The sequence below is a fragment of the Pithys albifrons genome, chromosome 6 (assembly GCF_047495875.1).
Source record: "Pithys albifrons albifrons isolate INPA30051 chromosome 6, PitAlb_v1, whole genome shotgun sequence".
NCBI classification, from domain to species: domain Eukaryota; kingdom Metazoa; phylum Chordata; class Aves; order Passeriformes; family Thamnophilidae; genus Pithys; species Pithys albifrons.
In genome coordinates this window covers 57,589,685-57,611,290 of record NC_092463.1, presented here as the reverse complement: position 1 = coordinate 57,611,290, position 21,606 = coordinate 57,589,685, and the positions used below count along the sequence as shown (strand labels likewise).

General features: G+C 41.3%; 1 protein-coding gene and 1 long non-coding RNA gene across 6 annotated transcripts in view; both read left to right on the top strand.

The window, feature by feature from the left end:
• LOC139673419 (uncharacterized) overlaps nucleotides 1-6,694 on the top strand; it is a 31,657-nt gene extending 24,963 nt beyond the window's left edge. For both annotated transcript variants that reach the window (XR_011698107.1, XR_011698108.1), the window contains one exon: nucleotides 971-6,694. This is a non-coding gene — a long non-coding RNA (uncharacterized lncRNA). The remainder of the gene's footprint in view (nucleotides 1-970) is intronic.
• Nucleotides 6,695-11,078: 4,384 nt separating this feature from the next.
• HIPK3 (homeodomain interacting protein kinase 3) overlaps nucleotides 11,079-21,606 on the top strand; it is a 73,863-nt gene continuing 63,335 nt past the window's right edge. For 2 of the 4 annotated variants that reach the window (XM_071559043.1, XM_071559039.1), the window contains exon 1: nucleotides 11,079-11,344. The gene's annotated coding sequence lies outside the window, so the exon portion shown is untranslated. Of the gene's footprint in view, nucleotides 11,345-11,655; nucleotides 11,937-11,999; nucleotides 12,067-21,606 lie in introns of those variants that run through there. The other 2 variants (XM_071559040.1, XM_071559041.1) reach the window with 2 other exon arrangements.

Sequence of the window (21,606 nt, the reverse complement as noted above, 5' to 3'; positions counted from 1 at the left end):
TGGCTCAGAAGGCGTTTCTGAGGCTGCCATTGGAAGGTGCAAGACACACTCACTGAAATGAAAGGGGAAAAGGATAAATAACCAGGTTGCTGCAAAGCAGATGCTCCATCACTGTTGATAAATAAAGCCAGGAACTGCATTTTTTACTTAGGTATATAAAGCAAATCAGTTCGGGGACATGAGTTAACCAGCTCATTTTTAAGTACGACTTAGTGTAAAGACTACAGACAGGGATTAAATTAGTTTTAAGTGCCTTATACTAAGAAGTACATTGTTAAAGAACTAGATAACTAGGCAATTTCCTATTGTGTTTTTAATTAAAGATAATATTTTGAGCTTGGAATTGAAGCATGAGAAAGTTAATTATTGAATTAAGGTAGTGCTTTTCAGTATCATCTGCTAAATGGAATACTATTCTGAATTAAAAGCCTCATATAAGCATCTAAAGTAATCTTTCACACATGTAATAGATACAACTATTTAATAAAAAATGAATGAGAAGCTACTCAGACCCTGCTGTGAAATAGTTATTAGTTTCTAGTATAATACATGAATTTGCATCTGCTGAAGAAATACATTTAAATGGTAAAGAATGGTTGATGAGTGAGAGTTACATTTCATGTGTTGAAACAAAAATATTTATACTGCTTTTAAGTTCACAAGTAAATAGCTGTCATCATGCCAGGCTGTAAAAAGCTGATTCCCATGTCTTTATGGTGTGTAATGATGAATGGAACTACATTAAGAATCCAGGTTTGTTTGGGTTTTTTTAATACTTTTCTCAGTAAATTTTGATTTGTAAGTACTGATTTGAAAGGGGATATAGATACATGTGTAAACAGTACTTGAAGAAATGGGAAAATATCTAAATAAAATCTTGATCCCACCCATGTCACTGATGTACTTTTTGAAGATTTCAGTGAGACCCGTGTTATATTTATTGGACTTTACACCCATTTTTGTCTTTCAGGAGAAAAACACTATTGGCAGTCTCACACTGATGGATAAAACTGGCACTGGCAACCCAACTTTCTCTCTTCAGGAAACAAGGACTCCCGAGGCAGACAGGCAGCTGCTGTGCTATGGGATGTTCCTGCAGTGCTGGCCAACATTGTCTCCTCTTTCCTTGTACACCCCCCTTCTTCTATCTGAGTCCATCTGTTGCCTCTTGTCTGATACTTAGATAGCAAGTTCCCTAAGATTTAATTTGGAAGCCATCTTTGTGTTTTATATGTTAGGTGACTCCTGACCATGAAATTCAGGTCCATAATTTGGGCTACTCTGCTAATATTGCTGTCTCTGGATCTGTTAAAATTAATACTAATATTAATACTAATATTGTGGATATTTCCACTAACTCTGTTAATTAGTAATTTAAAGTAAGCATTGTGAGATTTTGATTGAGCTTTATATAGTAGTAACAACACACAAAGCATCAGGAGATGTTTGAATGAAAATGGAACTTTCACTGTTATTCCAGCATTGACCTTAATAGCTGCATAGTAAGAAACTTAATAAATCATTCAGTGTGCAGATTTTCCTCAATAACCAATAAGCATCCTGAGCCATATGCATCCTAGAAATAATTTTTACTGGCCATGGTGGTTTTGCATCAGGAATCCATTGCTTGTGTTGTGCATACCTGCCCATTAGTTTCCTTTGTACAATCATGTTAGAAAGTTTATGCCCAGCCTCAGTGCTGCTGATTGGCCCAGCCCCTTCCAGAATATGACTAATGACCAGTTGTGTGATAATAATCATTCTGTGTGATTGGCAACTACAAAGAGCAAAACTAGCTATGAAAGGAAACTAAGGAGCAAAACCACTAACAGGGCTGCTTGTTTCTGTGTCGGCTGTGGGGCAGGATGTGGGACCCTGTGTGCAATGCCTGCAGACCTTCCCTCTGCCAGGACCTCAGCCATGGGGACAAACCTGCAGGATTTGTCTCCTGCACTTCCACAGTCTGGGACGCTGCTTCCGAAAGCCTGTGCACGTCCTGTCCTGGTCTTGTAATCTCTGCTTAAGTATGAGTCATAAACAAGTGAATGAAAACAGATATCAAACTGGCTATACATGTATACACAAAGCACTTACTGCTCAAAAATAAACACCTTAAAACACAGGCAGTGAATTAAATGGTATTGCTTTTACTCTGTAGACAGGTTGCTTGAAAAGTGCCAACCTGTTAATTAAGTAATGCTTTTCTCTGCTTTTTTCATGTCTTAATTTTGGGGTGTTTCAGCCTGTGCCCTAACACTTGCCCTTTTAGCTATGGCCTTGAGCTGCTTTTTGGTATTTTTGAGAAACATGAGTGATAGGTGATACATTTCCTCACAGGATGCACTTTTATCACATCCTGAAGTACTGTGCAGAATAAGAACTATAGATTGCAGTGTTTCCCATTTATGAAATTGAATAATAAAGTAAATTGAGTAACAGAGTATTTTTAATTAAAATATGTCTACTTTCAGATTAGTTATTTTTTATTTTTATTTTATAAAATACATATAGAAAAATAATTAAGTCTAAAAAGATGCTCTTTGCCGTTGAGGTAGGAAAAAGATAAACTAATTTGCACTTACTTAGTTGTATTTTTCTAGAACAGCTGTACGTATTTGCCTTTTTAAGGTATGGCACAACAGGTATGAATGGAAATACTTCAATCTCTGGCAGATATACTAAATACTATTTATGTAACATGTGCCAGTTCATTATCCTATTCTGAGATACGCAGTTTCTATTCAAAAAAGAAAAATAACTCTGAAAATGGTCTTGAGGTTCAATGCCTGTATTAGAACTGCAGAAACCGTGTTTTCTAAGTCACAAGTACAGTGCTGACAAAAGTAACTTGTTTGGATGAGGATCTCCAGGTTTCTTGAGGCCTTCAGTTAAAGCAGCAGGTGAGGCTGGAGCTGAGGGGCTTTTGTCCTGATGGCAGTTCTTCCATTACTTGTGATGCCCTCCAAGAGAAAATACAAGGTCTTTTCAGAACTCAGAGGATATTTTAGAACTTTTGCATGTACACATTCAGTCAGCTCTCATGGTCATCTCCCAAGGCTCAGGCTTCCTGCTCTGCAGTTTCTGTCCCTTTGGTTTCTCACCTGTTCTATCTCATCACTGTTCTCTTTAGTGTTGAGCATGACATGATGTCTGTGACCAGGTTTTTATTTATAGCTAACTTTTTGCCATTTTCCTTTCCACTGCTCCTCTGTCATGTTCTTTTAAGTATCACATCATATATGTGCAGGGCTGTACTGTCTGCTCCAATAGCAGAGTGGTAATTCTATTAACATTTGATAAAGCCATGAACCCCAACTGATTTTCTGCCTACTTCACACCAAATCTAATTAAAATATTATGTGAGTAAATATGTCATCTTCAAAAACTGATGCTGTGATGATAGTTTAGTGTATTTTACACTAAAACATTTGTTGTTTAGTCAAAAGTCTCTGTATGTCAGAAAACAACATGAGCTTTACATCTAACTAGCAAAGGTGTGTTTAAAAAAAAACCAAATGAAAATATTTATAAACCTTTTACTATCATCAAAATGCTTATAAACTGCAAGTGTCACAGGCCAAGGCACCGCCACTACCAACTGCACATGCAGTTGGCTGAGTAGAAACGTTACTTGATCTTCCCCTCCTTTGTTTGAAGAGAGATTGCCCAGAGGTGACGGGTTTTGTGGCCCATAACGACGGGCTGCCGCTATTGTTCGTGGGATGTGATACTTTGTGCCAAGTGTCTCATTACTAGGAGTGGACGTGGTGTATTTCACTCGGTCAAAACAATTCATTAAACTACTGCTGAACATCACCCTTTCTGCTACTGGTTTGGAACAGAAAAATAAAATAAAATAAAGCACGAGTTACTTTTTTAACCTTTGGAAAAAATGTCTTAGAATATTTGCATCTCTGAATAAACACATCCATAGGAAAATATGTTCTTTGTTAAAGAAGGAAATGTTTTTTTTCTTTATAATGTCTCATGGGGAGGGAAATAAGGATATCTGCTTTTAAAAAGTAGGGAAACATATGGATAAGTTCCTGATGTATTAAACTATTAAGGGAGGGTGTATGTGAACATTTTCAAGCCACGTGCAAATTGACTGGGCTCTGACTGTTTCTCAGGAAGGATTTGTGCCACAGACAGATTGGTAACAGGACCTTACACCAGTGCAACAAAAGGGGGGGTTTGTTCAGTTTGGGGTTTGTTTTCAGTGTGGTCAGGATTTAGCTGCTGATGGCAAAGCCCTGGATCCGTCCCCAAGTGCTTTCCTGATGAGGCTGGAGGGACCCAGGTAACGAGGTCATCATTTAATTCTAAAATAGGCTTGGATGTGATTCAGTGCTTGCCAGAGTTCAACCAGCTCCACTCCTGTGTGCTGTGCTTTGTGGGGGAGTGGGAGATATTCTCCATTCAGATAAAACTGCTCTTTGCCACAATAAAACATCAGCCTAAACTAGGAGTCAGTTAATCAGACTGGTTGCTTTAAAAGGCTTTGGAATATGTTGCAGAAGCACAACCCCAGAAATCTTTATTCATGTAAATAGTTTTCCTGGAGTCAGTAGATCTTACTTGACTAATGCAGGATTATGTTCTAATTCTGTAATTTGACTGCCTGCTTGTGTTTAATGATGTTTATTTGTAGGAATGATGCCTTTTGGAAAGTGAGGTCAGCTGGAACATTTGTGGTCTTCATCTGTCTGCAGCCCTTGATCTTGCAATGTATCAGTGACTAAAAAAAGAAGTGATTACTCGACTGTAAAAATGACATGATTGTAATATTAGTGGATGGTACTTCATGAATATTCCCAAAACTGGGGTGCAGTGATGATGCTTATTTCAAAACAACAGAAAAATAAAAATATTTGGTATTAAAGGTTTTTTAATTAGCACTATCTCATTTGAATTTTAGTTTGAAATAAATTCTTTTTTATTTCGAAAAAAATTTCTCCCCATAGAAAAAGTGTTTCAAAGGGTTTTTAAGTTTTTATGTAAAGTAAATACTTTTCTTACATTGTCTGGATATCATTAATCTGTTAATGGATTATCTTATTTTTCATTGATTGCTTTGAATGTTATCTTTCTTAGATTATATCACACTCTCACCATTTTATGTCGTAGTATTCTGATATTGTAGAATATATTTGTCCTTGCCAAGCACCTCAAAAATAGAAACATCATGTACTTTTGTACACATTTAACATTGGTTAATCTGAGCAATCACTTCAAATTATTTTTCTGCTGAAGAGAGAGAGTAAAAATGTAATTATTAAATATACTAATCTGAAAGACACTCAGACACTACAAAGGCTAATGACTACATGAAAATAGCTGGTTAGAAAGACTCTTGCAAGAAAATTTACAGTGTCAAATTACAAATGCACATTATATGACACAATTCCTAAAGATAGACTCTTTCCTAAGGTAAATGCGTGAAGAATTATCTACCTCTATGGCTATTACAAAGAGGAAAACCAGACTGAAAATGAAAACATGGTCTGAAAATACAGTGCTATGATATGTTAGCACTTACATGATCCAGTAAAGATATTTAAACTACCCCACAGGATTTTGCATTTCTTTCATTCTTTATGGTTGTCTTAAGTTTGAACAAGAACTTAACATAGTTTAAAACACAGCAGTGAAGCAACTGTCAAATCTACACCTATTGATATGAGCACAAGCAGAGAAATAAGCATTTCACAGTATCCCTGCACAAAATCATCTGTGACAATTCACAGGGGCATTTTAGATTATAGTTGTCCCACTTGACTGTTTCAACAACTGCAGGACTCAAAAGAACAATAGGATAGAAAAGAAGCAATTATTTAAAAAAAAAAAAAAGAGGAAAGTTCCATAAATCCTAAATTGAAGTAGTAAATATTTATGTAATTTCTAGATAAATTCTTGACCTTTTTCCACCTCCATGTTTTTTTTCTGCTGCTTGGCATATAAATGTCACTCTAAAGATTGGAATTTGAGGATTTTGGATGTATTTTCTAATCTTAATGATTCTGTGATTCTATAGTATAGTCATTCTGCCTTTCTGTAATGTGAGAAATTAGGGGGTTAGTGTTTTAGTTTGGATGAGGTATGCATTTCATCTCAAGTCAGCCAGCTTTTATCTACATGAAAACCAAAAAGATTTTACGAATTCTTTCTACGTTTTCTAAGAATTACCATTTTAGTCACCCTGTCATTACCTTTGTATAGATGACAAGTTAATCTCCTGATTTATCATTAACTGGCAGAATTTGCAATAGCAATGTCAAGGTGGTGTGGGAGGTTTCTTGGAACTGGGTTTAAAAGGCTGAGGAAGAAACCAGCAGAAAGACAGGCAACCAGAGGAATGTTTTTAATCTGATTTTCACCTTTGGAAGAGCAACAGTGGATTGCTCCTCATGCAAACCTTGGGAGATGCACAGGGAATGGTGGTGTCTCCATGAAGTGAACATTGGCATGAGCATCCCCTTTGCAGAAGGTGGCAGAAACCACCAGCAGCTCATGGAAGTGTCTTTTGTCCTTTGCAGCTTTTAAATCTCATGGAAGAGCCACACTGTTTAACTTGTAAGTTAAACAGCAAACAGTGAACAAATCCCTTCCCCCCTCCACTCCTGTTTTTTTTTTTTCTTTTAAGTCCTGTATTAAAGATGCAAAAAAATAGAGTGTAAATAAAAGGTGAAATTTGTGTTTGAAGGTCTGTGCTTATTTTTGCAAATGACTGAGTGTAAACTGCATAGAGAAACCTGTGTGTTTTTTAACTGAGGAAACATGGTGCTTCTCAACTGACCTTCCAGTTGTTGCAAAAAGAGCAAAGTGTATGTTTGCTTTAAATTTGAAAGCAATTTTCCATTTACACCTAGCAACAGAAGACTAGATTTTGGTTATGTCTAGCAAACATATCTGGGGGGGGGAGCTTGGGAACTTTGGACTATGCTTCTCTGAATATGATGGTAATCAGTGGAAAGTATAAATTCAGGCTTTTATATTTTTTAAAAAGCACCTTTTATCAGTATAACTCTGATCTCTTTACATGTTTCAGCAGGAATAGGGATCTTGAAAAATTTTAATCCAAACGCATAACATTGAATGCTTATTTCTTATAATATAAGTCATACTTCGGTTACAGTTACGTTAGTTAAGGAAAGGAAAGGAAAAAGTTTAGAGAAGGAAAGTAGATAAAAAATAGAATGAAATAGATTAAAAAATAGTTAACTTTGTCCAGTCTTATATCTGTTTTTGAAGGACAAATACTGTAAGCATAAAATACTTAAGCCAATTATTGTAAAAAACAGTAAAGTAATACTATAATTTGACATCCTACCATGAATTAATTTCCTGCTTAACATATTGTTAAGTACTACTGTAAAGACTAAATACTATGGTCTGAAAGTTTTTAAAAAAGCAAAATTTAAGTGGAAGCTTCCCCTGCTCCCGGCATCCTTGTGTTGATCTGTACTTGCCTCTCGTACTCTTCAGGTCAGGGGAAGGCCTGGATACCTGCAGTGCTCACAACACGTTGCCAGCCAGCTTCTGGCTTGTTTGGATTTCATACCTTCTACCCAGGAAACTCAACTGAAGCCTGCACAGCTCTCCCTGCTAAACGACAAGGAAAAGCTCTGCTTTCCTCTTTGTGTCAGCTCTGACATTCAGGGAGTGTTTTCCTGAGCTGCTGCAACTCACCCAAGAAAACCCTTTTCTGCTGGGTGAGTTGAATCTGCTAAATGGAGAGTTATTACCAGGAAAATGTAACTGGATTTCTGGAGAGCAGATCAAGGAAATTGTAAGAGACCATTCTCTCCCTTTTCCCAGTGATGGAGTGTGGCTTGCTGTTTCATGCAATTGCACCCTATGTTATTAGGGACAGCACAGGGTCTGGTGGATGGAATTACAGCCCTGTGGTCTTGCCTTCTCCTCTCCTTATCTTTGTGTATTTGCTCTGATAGCAGCAGAGCCTTATTCAGGACTCAAGTTTGTTCAGAAATTAAGAGTCTAGCTCATATAAACAGCTCATAACCTCATACAAACAACTCGTACTGGCTGCAAAAAGTGTTTTGATGATATAGCTTATAGAAGTTTGGTGAGTAAAACAAATTGTTCCAGCCAAAGCATTTTTGGTCTGTGTCCGCACTTGGGATTTTGATAACAAAAATAGCACAAAATATCATTGTTCTGCCAAAAGCTTCTTCTAGCCTGTGTTTGTCCTTAGATCATCTCTCTTTGCTGCATAATAGGTTATGTCTGTTGGAAATACCTTCTTCTAACCTCTGTTTCTTCCTTTCACTCAGAGCACTTGCATAAACCTACTGCTTATTCTCTGCAAAGGCACAGAAACAAGGAGGAACCAGAGCCTATGGAGGTGTGTGTTTCAGTGCTGAACTTTATAAATGAATCTAAATGACATGGGCCTCCTTCCACTGAGTTACTTAAGCACATTGAAACAAAACACTCCCCTCCAAAGTGGTATCAGCAGTCCACAGTACTTACAGGTGCAACAGGAGTGTCCATATTAACCCCTCAGTTGCCTACCATCATGAATGTACCTGCCAAGGGAAAATTAGGACAAGAAACTGTTTACTGCTCTTCAGATAAGGAAAAAAAACGTTGTGAGGGCTTCTCAGACACAGTCACAGTTCATCAGAGTGTGTAAAACTTGCTGATACATCTGATGTTGTCTTACCGTGTTGTGGGCAGTTAAAAACTCTTTTGTGGCCAAAGTAATCCCAACCAGTCACTGACTGATGGAGGAGGTTCAGCTTTTCAGCTCTGGCAGCACTGGCCAGCCCTCACGTGCTGCTTGGGCACTAACTCTGACAAAATGTGAACAACATTCCTTGAACAAGGAAGTCTTTAACTGAAACAGCTCCTAAGAAGGACAAATAATGGATCTTCAGAGAGATTCTATGCTCCACAAAAGCAACTGAAGGAGTTTCAAAGAGATTTGAGAGTTTGATTACATGCTAATGATACTCCTGTTGCAAGCTGAGTGGAGGTCTAACTTGATCTAATTAGCAAAAACTGGAATGTGAGGATAAAACTGATGGTGGTGAGACGTTTTGGGAGGTGCTGTTATTTAGCAAACGTGATCAACTCAAAACTCCAGCAAGAGATCAGTATACTAAGAGAGGTTAATGACACGCAAATCACCCTTTTTTTTCTAAACCTAATTTAAAAACTGTTTCTGAAAGTTGGTTAAAATTGTGCAAATGTATCTGTGGAGCACTGAATTAATAATTTTGTCTATTTTTGGAGCATCAGTATCACTCAAGTTTACAACTGTTTTTGGATTGTTTTGGTTATCAAACTATAAGAAGTTGCATGGTGAAAAATGAGAAAACTGCTAGAAATAGATCCTAAAAAAAACAGCTGTAAAAATTATGTTAAGACTAGTCTATAGATCACGATTTAGAGTGATGTACACCACTTTAAGTTTGCAGATGAAATACACATTGGATCAGCATACACTTAATGCTTTATTTTAAGTCATTTTAGACTTTGTATGGTTAAGTAATCAACAAGAATGTTTATTAACATTTACTGTCTTTTGTAATAGATTATATGTTAATAAAATGTGGGGGAATAATTCTGTAGGATGTTATTTTTTAAAAGCTTGATTAATTTGTAAAATTAGTAACCAATAGATGTGATGAGCGGCTCTTGAGAGCTATAATTTACTAACATTGACCTCCACCTATTTTTCCTCACCCCTAAATTATATGTCTCATTACTTACAAGACTGAATATTGGTGGTGTTATGGTAGTAACTCCAATATTAGGTTTTAGCGTCTCAGTATTTCTGTACAATAACCCTGTCCTCTCAAATTAATTGATTCAAATTCTGACTTCATGTCCTAACAATCTTTATTACAAGGACTGGACTAAATAAAGGTTAAAATCAAGCAGACACGTGTTGAAAATACTGGAACAAGTAGTGAGAAAAAATAGCAGAGTACGTGTAGTTGTGCAAGTAAATAAAGAAATTCTTTGTTATTTTTGGCAAGAGGTGGAGAAGCATGTGATGTCCAGTTGTAGCTTTAGCCAAGGATTTATCTTGGGGCTAAATAGTTTATAGGCAAAGAGTAATTCCTTTTTGCCCCACATCAGCTGAAATACTATTTAGGGTCAAGAATGCTGTTTGCAGAAGTTGACCAGCCTTACAACCAACCACTAATATTTAAGTGATGTATAGTATTAGGGGCATGTTGGTACTGAGGGTGTATCCTACTATTTTGTCAAGACTTGAGCAAGGCAGAATGCTGAACTGTAATGCAGGATGCAAAATGGTCATTACATTTGCTCTGTCCTGTTACCTCTGGTGTGTTTGATGGATTGGGCCAGCATGGCAGGGACTGCTCATCGGGGAAGGATGTCAAACCGCATCTGGAAGGTTGGTGCTTCACAGTTGTTTTTCAGGGCTGCGTACGACAGTCTCTTCATCTTATAAAAGTAAGAGCACTCATTTAAATGAATTTGCAGTTCATATATTCACTCTCAGCTTGTCATCTTCTAAGCTGCGGGTCTTGAGAGCCAGGCCTTGCCCCGGCACCAGTTTCCTCATCGTTATGTACCTTATGTACCTGCTACGGGAGTTGGCAGCAAATGAGATGGGAAGAAGAGCTCACCCTTTGGGGTGCGATGGTGACGGTGGCCGCCACTGCAGCGCTATCGGGGAATTTACAGGTGCTCCCTGGGGAGCTCCCACAAGGCATGAGGTTGCCTTGTTCCCGGCAGCGACAGCCCGGGGCAGGCAGTGGGTGGCGGTGGGAGCATCCCAAGTTGTTCCGCAGGGCTCCCGGGGGTCTCCAGCCCGCCGGTGGGTCCGGGCTCTGCGGGCTGTGGCTGCGGCGCTCGGCGGGGCCGGGCGGGGGCGCTGCCGGGGGCCGGGCCGGGCCGGGCGGAGCGGGCGGCGGGAGCGCCCCGCGGGCCGGGCGGGGGCCGGAGCGGGGCCGGGCCCGCGCCCCCTGCGCTGCGCTCGGCGCGGCCGCGTCCCGGTCCCGCCGCTCCGCGGAGATGGGCGGCGGCGGGCGCCGCTAGAGCGCGGCGGGCAGGGCGGCGGCGGAGGCGGGAGCAGGAGGAGGAGGCGGAGGAGGCGGCGGCCGGGGGCGGGCTGGGTCCCTCCCCGGGAAGATGAGGCGGAGGCCCGGGCTGCCGAGCGGGCTGAGCTGGGGCGCTTCCCTCCCGGCCGCCAGGACAAGATGGCAGCGGCAGCGGCGGCAGGAGCGGGGCGGCTGAGCGGCTGAGTCCGCTCGGAGCGGCGCTTCCCCGGGGCGCTCCCGGACATGCCTAGGGCGGCGGCGGCAGCTCCAGCGCGGACGCCAGCGCGGCCCGACCCGTGAAGGTGAGCGGCGGGCGGGCAGCGGGGCCGGCCCGGCGGGCGGGGAGCGGCGCTGCCTCCTCGGTGGCGATCGCCCCCTTCCCGCGGGGGCTCCGGCGCGGCCCCAGACCCGGCCCCTCTGCCCGGGCAGCGCCGCTCCCCCTGCCCGGCGCCCTGGACGGCGCGCCCCGAAGTTTCCCGTTCCCCGGCGCGGGGCAGCGCCCGCCCCGAGCCGCCCCGGCTGCCGGGCGAGGCCTGGCGGGGGAGGCGTGTCCGCCCCTCGCCCGTTCGCGGCGCCGCTGCCCCGCTCCCTTCCCTTCCCCTGCCCAGAGCCGCCGCCTCCTCCTCCCTTGTATGGAGCGCCGGGGCCGCCCGGCCGGCGGGGGGTCCCGCGGGTGTTCCCGGGCGCGGCTCCGGCTCCGCCCGCTCCGGGTCCTGCTCGGCTCCGCCGCCGCGCTGGCTCCGCGTAGTCCCGGCGGGACTCGCCCCTCGCCCTGACCCCGGAGAGGAGACCCGCGGGACCCTCCTGCGCTTGGGGGGAGCTGGGGCGGCAAATGGTGCCGAGGGCCCCTGTAAATAACAGCAGCTGGGAAGGAAGCGGACGCTTCAAAATTTGGTCAGTTCCCAAGAGCGAGCTCTGTGAAAACAGCGGGTTTTGTGCCTGGAGGCTTTGCCATAATGGTTGCGGCAGGGGTTGTGCGGGGTTTGTTCTGAATTCGTCGTGATATCAATCGTGAAACTGGCAGGTGCGTTTGCATGTGTTTAGCGCTGTAGGAAACTGTGATGGGGCTTTAAAAATTAGTTTTATTTAGATTGAGCCGTCAGTCGTCAGTGCTACGTGCTTACATGTATATAAATATCTTTCTTTTGAGGCTATACTTTTGTTGCTAACTGTTGCGTCTAACTTGAAATGTCTGAAACTGCAATAGTTTCCTTTTTTGTTAACTTAGTTGTTTTGAAACTCCCAGGCTTGCCTTCCCAGAAATTACTTGGTGCTCTGGTGTTTTTATGTCTTCCTGCTAGTGTATAACCTTGTTTATTTCAGTTACTTTAGTATCTTTAAATATTGGGAAAATATGTTATTAACATGAGAGGTAATTACATTAAGTAAAGCCGCAGTTGTTGGTAACGATGCATGTTCTGTGGTTGTTCCACCCCCCCAGTATTACCTCCCATTACATCATTTACAGAAAGTTTAAGCTCTGATTGATTCACCGAGTAGAAAAGCCTGACTGGGCTGTGAGGACTCACTTTGTGACATAATAATTCCATAACAGAGTTCATTTGCTCAAGGTTTCTATAAACTAAGTCTAAAATACACACAGCGTCTAATAAGCGTGGCAGCCAGCAAAGAGATTAATTAAGGACCTGGAAAATAGGTCAATACTGTATTAAGGAGCGGCATGGTGAGATCGCAAATAAATAGAGCGAAGTGTTAACACGGACTTACGGGGGAAAACTGATCCTGGTGTAGCAGCGGTGGCGGCTTTATCTGCGCTGCCACGGACCATTTATGGTAGCGCGATGGGGTGATGTTTACAGTCGTAAAACACGAATTAGGCAGAGTTTTCATTGAATGCGCTTGTTAGCGGCGACTTCTGTTGTAGTGCGAGTTTTGCTGCTTGCTCAGGGTGTGGCACCGGTTGTGCTTGTAAATTACTTTTTCATAGATATATTTGGCTGGATGCTCTTAATTCCGATTGTGGTGGTGGCGTGTGGCTCTCCGGGCTTGAGAACAATTTGTAATTGGACGGATTCCATCAGCTGGAATAAAGTTTCATTGAAAAATTGTACGGGAAGGTGCGCCTGACCTGGGGTCTCTGCCGGTACTTGTGATTTTTCTTTGTTTGGGATTTTTTTGTGTTTGCATGTTTCCTCCCTGCAGTCTTTCAAATAACTACCTACAGAAACAGGGAAATGAGACCAGCTCTGCATAACGAGATAGCAGAGACAAAGACGGTGTGGGGAGGAAGAGTGAGCTTGCAACTCATCTTACACAACTCACAGAAATACCACAATTCGCACGTGCTGCTTTTCTGGTGTCCTCCAGTTTGTAGCAGTCGTTCAAATTAAATGTTGTTTTGGAGGTGATTTTTTCAAAAGCATCTGTCAGACTGATCGGTCTGTTAAAGGGGATGGGAGACTGAGCAGTGCTTCGAGAGGCAGGGGGTTGGCTCGGTGGAACAGAATTAACTATGCTTAATTCTTGTGAAAAGCCCAATCTAAGCGTGTAGGAATGTCAGGCTCTGTTTCTCCAAGCTTTTGTGTTTAGGTATGTACCTCTGTACTATTTTAAGGGATTGCACACTTCCTGCTTTTAGAATAGTTTTCTTGTTAACAGTATATATTCTCTTTATTCTATTTTCTGTTTTGCCACTATGTTGATCACAGCAACAAAGGCCCTTTTGACAAAGTGGTGCATTTTGAAACAGGAATTTTGTGCTTGGTTTCCTTATGCATGTTGGGGAGAAGAACAGCACTGCTAACAGGAACAGTGCTGTCATTTGGGGCCCAACGTGTATTTGGGGGAAATGTTAAATACAGGCAGAGAAACTCCTTTCAGTTGAGCTGAATTTTGCTGTTGCATTGTGAGGTCTCTGAGGTGTCGTGGCCTATCAGTGCTGTGCACATACAGAATAGTTACTGTAGGCAGTGTCACTGTCTGCCCAGAACTTTGGGGAATAAAGCAGAGGACAGCTGTATATATATAATTTTTTAAGTAGATAAACCTTAGGTTCTTTGGATATATATATATGTATGTATGTGTGTATCTATCTATCTATATATCTATCTATATATAGATAGATAGAGATATAGATATCCAATATGCAGGGGCATTACAGATGAGGTAAAATGCTCTGTCCACTGACAGAAGTATGAGTTGGGTAGAGCAGGCCTGATATCACCTTGTGATACTCGGTTGAGGGAAATGTGGAGGTGGGATGGTGGTGATACCAGCATTTACCTGTTACAAGTTTGCTATTGAATTTTGTGTTTTGAATTTTATTTGTGCCATTTTGTGTTTTCTGAGTTTCTCCACTTCCCTGATGATGTTACAGTGGGGTTAGCGGAGCATTTCAGAAGTCTTGGCGCAGGACAGATTTGATGAAGAAAACATCCTTAGTGCTTCTTCATTGTAGCTATGTTGCTCCTTTAGATGTGTTATGTAAACTCACAGCTGCTCTAACTATTAAATTTTCCTGCCTTTGAAAATCTGGGAATTAAGAGTTCAGCTTGATACTAGGGAGCTTTTACTAAGTTAATGTCTCTGTTCCTAAGTCACTGAAATATTATATTTCTTCAGATCTCTTCATGGACATTCAGAGGTAGAGGCAAAACCAATTTATTACTTTCAATAGGTCTTGAAAGAAAAGCCCATTTTTTGGATAAGTATGAGGTGAATCTGGGTATCTGAAACTGTATCTCACAGCTCTGGCTGGGTGAAGCACAAACCCAAACATGAAGAAATGAGCACTGGGCGTGTTTGGGGTGGCTGCTGAGTGTGCAGTGCACCTGAAATGACCATGTTAACTCTATTTAAAGCAACTTTAAATAGATATGGGTTAGTAATGGGTTACCTTTTCTGACTTGTACAGGCAGTGCACACCCTCTTTTTGACCTGAAATAACCTATAATGAAGGACAAAGCCTAGTAAATCCTGTTACCTGTTCTTGGCGTCTCCTACCCCCCTATAGACTCTTTTGGTTTAGAGCCTCTACCTCTTCAGCAGATTTCTAGGGAAACCGCAGCTGTTTTTCTTCAGAGCACAGAGTTTTGAGTGACAGGTGAGCAGGGGAACAACCTGGAATTGTGAGAGTGGATTTTTGCTGGTGACTTTATTTGATAGTGTACCATTTCACAGGGTAGGTCCTTTCCCCCTCTTCTTAATTCTTCAGCTGTTTTATTTCAGTATAATGAAGGTTGAAAAAGATGGCCAGAGTTGGTGTGAGCATCGTTTTTAGATGCAGTCTGGGGATAATCTTTGTGCAGCTTTGTAGTATTTTTCACATTGTGTCACTTTTTTTTTTTCATATGGTGTCTTAATAATCTACTCAATTTTTGAGAGTGAGTAACTCTCTGACAACTGGGAGTTAATCTCTAGCACAGCAATAGGGGTTGGAAAAGGAAGAAGAGCCAAATAGCTGAACTGGTTTTTAAGCAAGTCAACTCAAGTAGTTTATTCCGTTTCTTTTTTCTTATGCGGTGACTTGGAGTCGTGTGATTTCGAAACACCTCTCCCTGTATTATTAACTTTACATACTTATTACGTCCAGCATTATGTTAACTTTTTGTACAGTCTTTTTTCAGAAAACGATTAGAAAATATTCCTTTTTGTAAATAAGGAATGTATTCCCATTTCCCCCTTTCCTCCACCTCTCTTGTGCTCTACAATATTTGGGTGTAACAGGATGAAGCCTAGGAAAATGTTAAGTTCAAGTTCCAAAATACAGCAATAAAATAAGACACAATGAGCTATCAAAAGGCAAAACAGACATAAGAAATAAATTCCTGTATTTTAATATGATCAAAGCTACGTCAACTCTCAATATTAAAAAAGCAATTGGATTCTTATGTACAGAGTACTATTATTGAATGTTATGAAGGACACTCGCATCAAAAAACTGTCTTTAAAATCAGGAATATTAAACTCATTAGTCTTTTTTCATTCTTGCTGAAATAATTTAATAGTTCTAGAAAACTTTGGTGCTTTTTAAAGCACAACTTAAATACGAAATAATGCTTTTAATGTGAAAAATCAAATGAAAATGTATAAACATCGCCTGCCAAGTATGTACAGCACTGCAGTGACTACTGGTTTAGAATAAACAGTGGAAAATTTAGGATCAAGAAAGCTCAGGTCCTGATACCTGTGCAGAGTGCCATGAACATCATCGTTCAAAGAGGGGGCTGTAGCTGCTGGCTGGAGGTGCCCACAGGCACCTTTCTGTCACAAACCACGATGTACCCCACTGATCTGAGGGTGTCTTGCCCTTCCCTGCAGGCTGTGCTGCTTTAGGTCACCTTGCTGTGCTGTCCTGTCCTGCAGCTCTTTTTTATGTGACCAGGGCACTTTGACTTTCAAGGAACTTAAATTGCTGGGTGAGGCAAGATTTTTATCACAATGCTTGCCTTGGGGCAAGTGGTGACCAGTACCTGAGAAAACTTGCTTTGGGTTATTTTAGGGGTTTTACTCCATAGTTATTCTTGACTCTGTTAGAAGGTGGGCTGTGGGATGGGAGTGACCGTCCTGGCCTTGTGATCACCTCATCTTGCAGTGATGAAGTGAGATGGCACAACTGGTCCCTGGCAGGAAGAAGTGCCAGGAGAAACAAGTTCAGCTGGGATTGCAGTAACTGGTGCAGCTGTGCTTTGTGTGGGGCTGGAGTGGTGTCTTCATTGCAGAGATGTTTGCTGCTTTTATTAGTGTGCCCAGATCCCTCCAGGCCTGCTCTCTGGGTCTGTGGGTGTCAGCTGACACTGCTCCTGATGTACTAGGCTGAAAAAAATGCCTGGTGTAGGCTTGAGATCTGCATGAGGAAGCTCACCTATAAAGGCAGAGTGAAAACAAACCTCTGTACCAATAATTGTTAAAAAATTTATAAGGGAAGCAAAGAAACTTTTCTTGTTGGCCATCTAAGCTCCCTCTGGAAGATAAGAGTAACCACTAAATCAGCTGTTCATAAAAATATCTTTATACACCATTTTATATGAAACTTTATTAATTTACTTTTACAAGAGTAATTTACTTTTTCATATGTAAACAAAACACACACTTCTCTCATGTTTTCCGAGTCTCAACATGTTTGCTGCTTTGCTTTGGTCCTTTGTTAGTGTGTTTTAAAAAAGTGCTGTTAACCTTTACCTAATTCCACTAGTTTGAGTAAAATGTATTAATTTTTTTTGCCTCTCCTGTGTGGTGCAGGGTTTGTCTGTGTTGGCACACAACAATTGGTGGAACTTATCCAATTTCCAGAAGGCTTTTTCGTTGTTTCTTGTAAGATGCCTTTCTGCCTTATTGACCAAAATGCTGTTAAATGTGCATCATTGTCTTGTAAACATCTTCCTTCCTGTGTTTTCCTAGAAACTTTGGTCATCTGCTACTTCCTACTCTTTTCCTTTCAATTATTCTTTTCTTTTTTTTCCTAACTATTAGAATTGCTTGCTTGTTTACAGTCTGCCTGTTCCCAGTTGAGGTTCGTTTCCAAGGCTTGTTTTTGAAGATCTAAACTGTTTTTAGGGATAGAGGAGGTCTTCACAAGATTTTTTTTTTCAGTATTTGAATCAGTTAAATAAAGGAATTCTGGTGTTTGAGATCTTACTTGAGAAGGATCCAGCTTTATTCCTAAGAGGAGAAAAAAGCTCTTTGTCCTCTCTTTCCTTGTCTGTTAATATCACCTTACTTTGTGATTCATGGAATTGATTGGTATTCAGCCTAATAGGGATGGATCCCTTTCACGGGATGCTAAAGGGGTGTTTTTAATACCTTTTCTTTATGGCTTTTGTAATGATGCTGCGGGCACTTTTTCCCCTGACTGTGTCGGCTCTGAACCCTGCGAGAGGACATGGGGGGGAGTTTTTCTCAAGAAATACTTTGGGAGCTCTTTGGGACAAGTGCTCTTTGAGACTGAATGTGTTTCTATAACTTGCTTGCAGAGATGTCTAAACATTCTGTTGAAGATTAAAACAAGAGTTACTGTTAAAAGTTTATTTATGCTACAAATGGAAAGATTATTAAACACGGAAGGGAATACAGCAGAGATAAAAGGGATGCACATTTATCAGTATTATTATGACCCCCAGCTAGTGGGACCATGTGCTGCATGTGATCTTACCTTTCTTTGTGCATGCCTTTCTGTAGAGTTACATCAGAAGTTTCTCTGCATAGACATTTCTTGCACTGGTGGCTTTATGAAACATCACAATATGGGTTACTGCAGTTATCAATTCATTAGGAGGCAAGAGGCTGATCCTTCTCTGGGATAGAATGCATTTCTAATGTGCTGATATTTACCTGTAGGAAATGCTGCTTCCTCTGCATCCTCAGAAATCTGAAAGAAGTGGTAAAGGTCTCTTTTCCCTCTGTTCCTTCTTTCTTCTATATATGCCACGTCTAACTTGTACAGATCTTTTCAGTAAGCAACCAATTCTGTCTTCATGACAGTGTTTCTTACAATGAAAGAAACCCACCTGTTATATAAAGGCAGAATATTCAAACCACTTTTAAATGAGGAATTTTTATTATGGGGAAAATATTAGGACTTTAAAGAGGTTTTGTTCTGTCTCTGTATACATACATATAAAAATACCTTTCAAACATTTACTTACCATGTGTACATGTATTTACCTCAGCGTGTGTATGTTTGGAAGTTGTTATTGGATGTAGCTGAGGCAACAGAGCTGAAAACTGCAGCACAAAAAGATCAATCAAGGTAAGCATGCTGGCTTAGATGCCTCAACTGTTTTACAGTTAAGTCAGATTTAAAACAAACAAACAAAAAAGGCTACAGTTCTTATTTACTCCAACGGTTTTGTTGCAGAAGGAGTTGAATGTGCTCTGGGAAGAGAGACTGATTTTTCCATGTATTTGGGGGAAGTTTTAACTCAAGTATTACTTACTGCCAGGTCATTCTCAATCTGTAGGCAACAGTTCTGTTCAACTCCTTGGTACAGGAGAGCCTGATTTGCAAATTTTTGCATCACATATGAGACTTGATGAGCTCGACAGGCTATTTGTGTGTGTGCTGTTGCAAACATAATGTACAAGGCCTGTCAGGAGAACAATAATTTTGTGGTGTTGTATTGGTGTATGTTGTACTTTTTTTGTTTAGTCCAGGTGAAAATCTTTCATGGCAAGAGGGAGAAAGACAATTTGGGATGAATTTCCTCCATTTTGAGTAGTTCAGAGGAGTTGATGAATTTTAGATTCTAAAAGAATTAGCCTTTTAAAAGAAGAGATTAGGCTGGCAAAGCTGTGGCTGGATGAAATGCACTGTTTGTGTTGATGGTGGCACTTTCTGATTCGGAGGGCTAGTTCTCATTCAGGGCTGATGGCTGAGACTGCACTGCTTGTGCTTGCTTTTCAGTTGCACGACAGCATCTTGCCCAGAAGAAAAATAAATGCTTGAAGTATTGTTTCATTTATCTTGTTAGCTCTGATTGCAGTCATATTGGTATCACAAGATTGAGCTTTTGATATTTGTGGAAAATATGAATATAGCAATTGTATTCTTGAGTGCTGCTACTGGCACTAATGACAGCGTTGAGTCATGGGAGATCACTCTGATATTTTATATAAAATATGTTTGTGTTCAGTGTATGGCGTCAGTTCTGCTTCCGAGTATTGAGACAATGGTGCAATTGAGACTAGTTTGTATAACACTTAAACGAATTTATATTTTCAGTTTCTGATACTAATGTGACATCGGTAGTGTCTGATTAAAAATGTCTCTGATGCTGCACAAATCTAAAGTCAGGTCTGTAACATTTTTCTCAGGTGGTTAGTAACTAAGTTTTACAAATGCAAAATTTAATCACTGTATCATTTGTTTCCCATGAAGACTCTCCCCAAAAGAATCAATGGAATCAAAGAATTAAGACTCTCTTGGAATCAATGTTTTGCCCTTTGCCACTGACCTGTGCAGGACTGAGGTTTCCTGTTGGGCAAAGGCTACTATCAGCTCAGCTGAATTTTCTTGGTGTATCATGGGCCAAATTCCAAAGCTCTGAAATATCTTGTGTGTTTTAATCAAAGGTTATAATAATTTCTCTTGTTAATCTTGTGTGTCTTTGGTTGCTGCCCCTGGAACTGGGTGTTGGCTTCTTTGGTGAGGTGTCATCGGCAGCCTCTGCATATCACAGTTCTCGTGGTGGGGTGTGTGTGCCTGTGCAGGTCGTGTCCAGAATTGCCTCTGTGGTTATGTAAGGACACGACTGGCATGGCATGTGTTACTTGAACAGCTTGGTGCTTTCTCCTTTGCTCTCTCCCTCCCTTCTGTGGGTCCTGGATCTGCTCACAGAGCTGGTTTGGGGATGGCCAGAGAGTGGGACTCTCTGGGGCTGTATTTCTGGGCACTTTGCACTCTGTGTTGATATGTTTTCCTTTAGAAATTGCATGAAACCTCAATTATCAGAGCTTTGTTATTAATATACAGCTGGAGTAAGGGAATTCCTCAGGGTGAAGGGGTCACGGGTATGAAAGTACTCTCATCAGTACAGCTTGTTCAGCTACATATCCAAAATAAACAATAACAGAGAGGTGCTGCTACTAGTGGTAATAAAGTTTCTTCTGGGGAGAAAGAGAGGGCAACTAATTCACGTTTCGAGTTGCTAAATAACTCGCGAAGTTGGGTGGCACCTAATACAAAAAGAGCAATTGTTTTACCTGGGAACAACGACAGTTCGTATCCTTGCAGCGTTTCCAAAGTGATGCACAATGTCAACAAAACATTGCGTAAGCGCCGCTGCCCCGACTGTGCATTTGCTGGAAGCTACTGAGCTGTTAGCAAGCCTGCCTCCATGCCCAGCCGCACTGCGAGCAGGGGGCGAGTGTGTTGGAGCCCGTTCTTGCCGAAGGAGGCCTGAAAGAAGTTGGAAAACAAGTTTTCTTGAGTTACAGTTTAACTCTGTTATTCGGTGGGTGCCGCTGGCTGGGCTTTGCCAGCCTGGGATTTACTACAGCGGCAAGAACACGATGATTGCACTGCTTGGGGCAGGTAACAGGAGCTGTGTGTTTTGCAAACGAATTAAGGGGGTAGTGTGGCAATTTCTCTTCAGCTCCCCTGCAGTGGTGGCCTTTCTAACTAGTTACTCGGCTACACACCCCTTACTCGGTCATGAGGAAATGTCAACATGTAGTTAATTATTAATAGTGGTGAGGCCTGAAACAGCCTGTGCTTTTCCAGGTTGGCACAGTCTGCCAAGTTGGTCATGTTCCTGAATTTGCCAGCATTGTTATTAGGTGAATATTAGCAAGATGTTAAGCAGAGGGCTTTCATTTTGCTGTGTGGTTTGGTACTCAGTTTCTGGAGAGAGAGGCTTGACTGGAGGGGCGAACTGTGAAGTGCCTCCTATTCATTGACGTTATTTCATGAAAGTGCATTTATTAACTTATTTAAATGAATAGCAATGAATTTACTTACTTCATTACTTTGTACTTTCTTTGGAAGCACAGGATTCACAGTCCTGACTCTGATCAGGAGTCACATGTTTTGTGTAGTTTAATGTTTGATAAGCCAAATGTAGTTTTCCCTCTTCTTCTCTGTGCTTCAGACCAAGAAGACTCATTC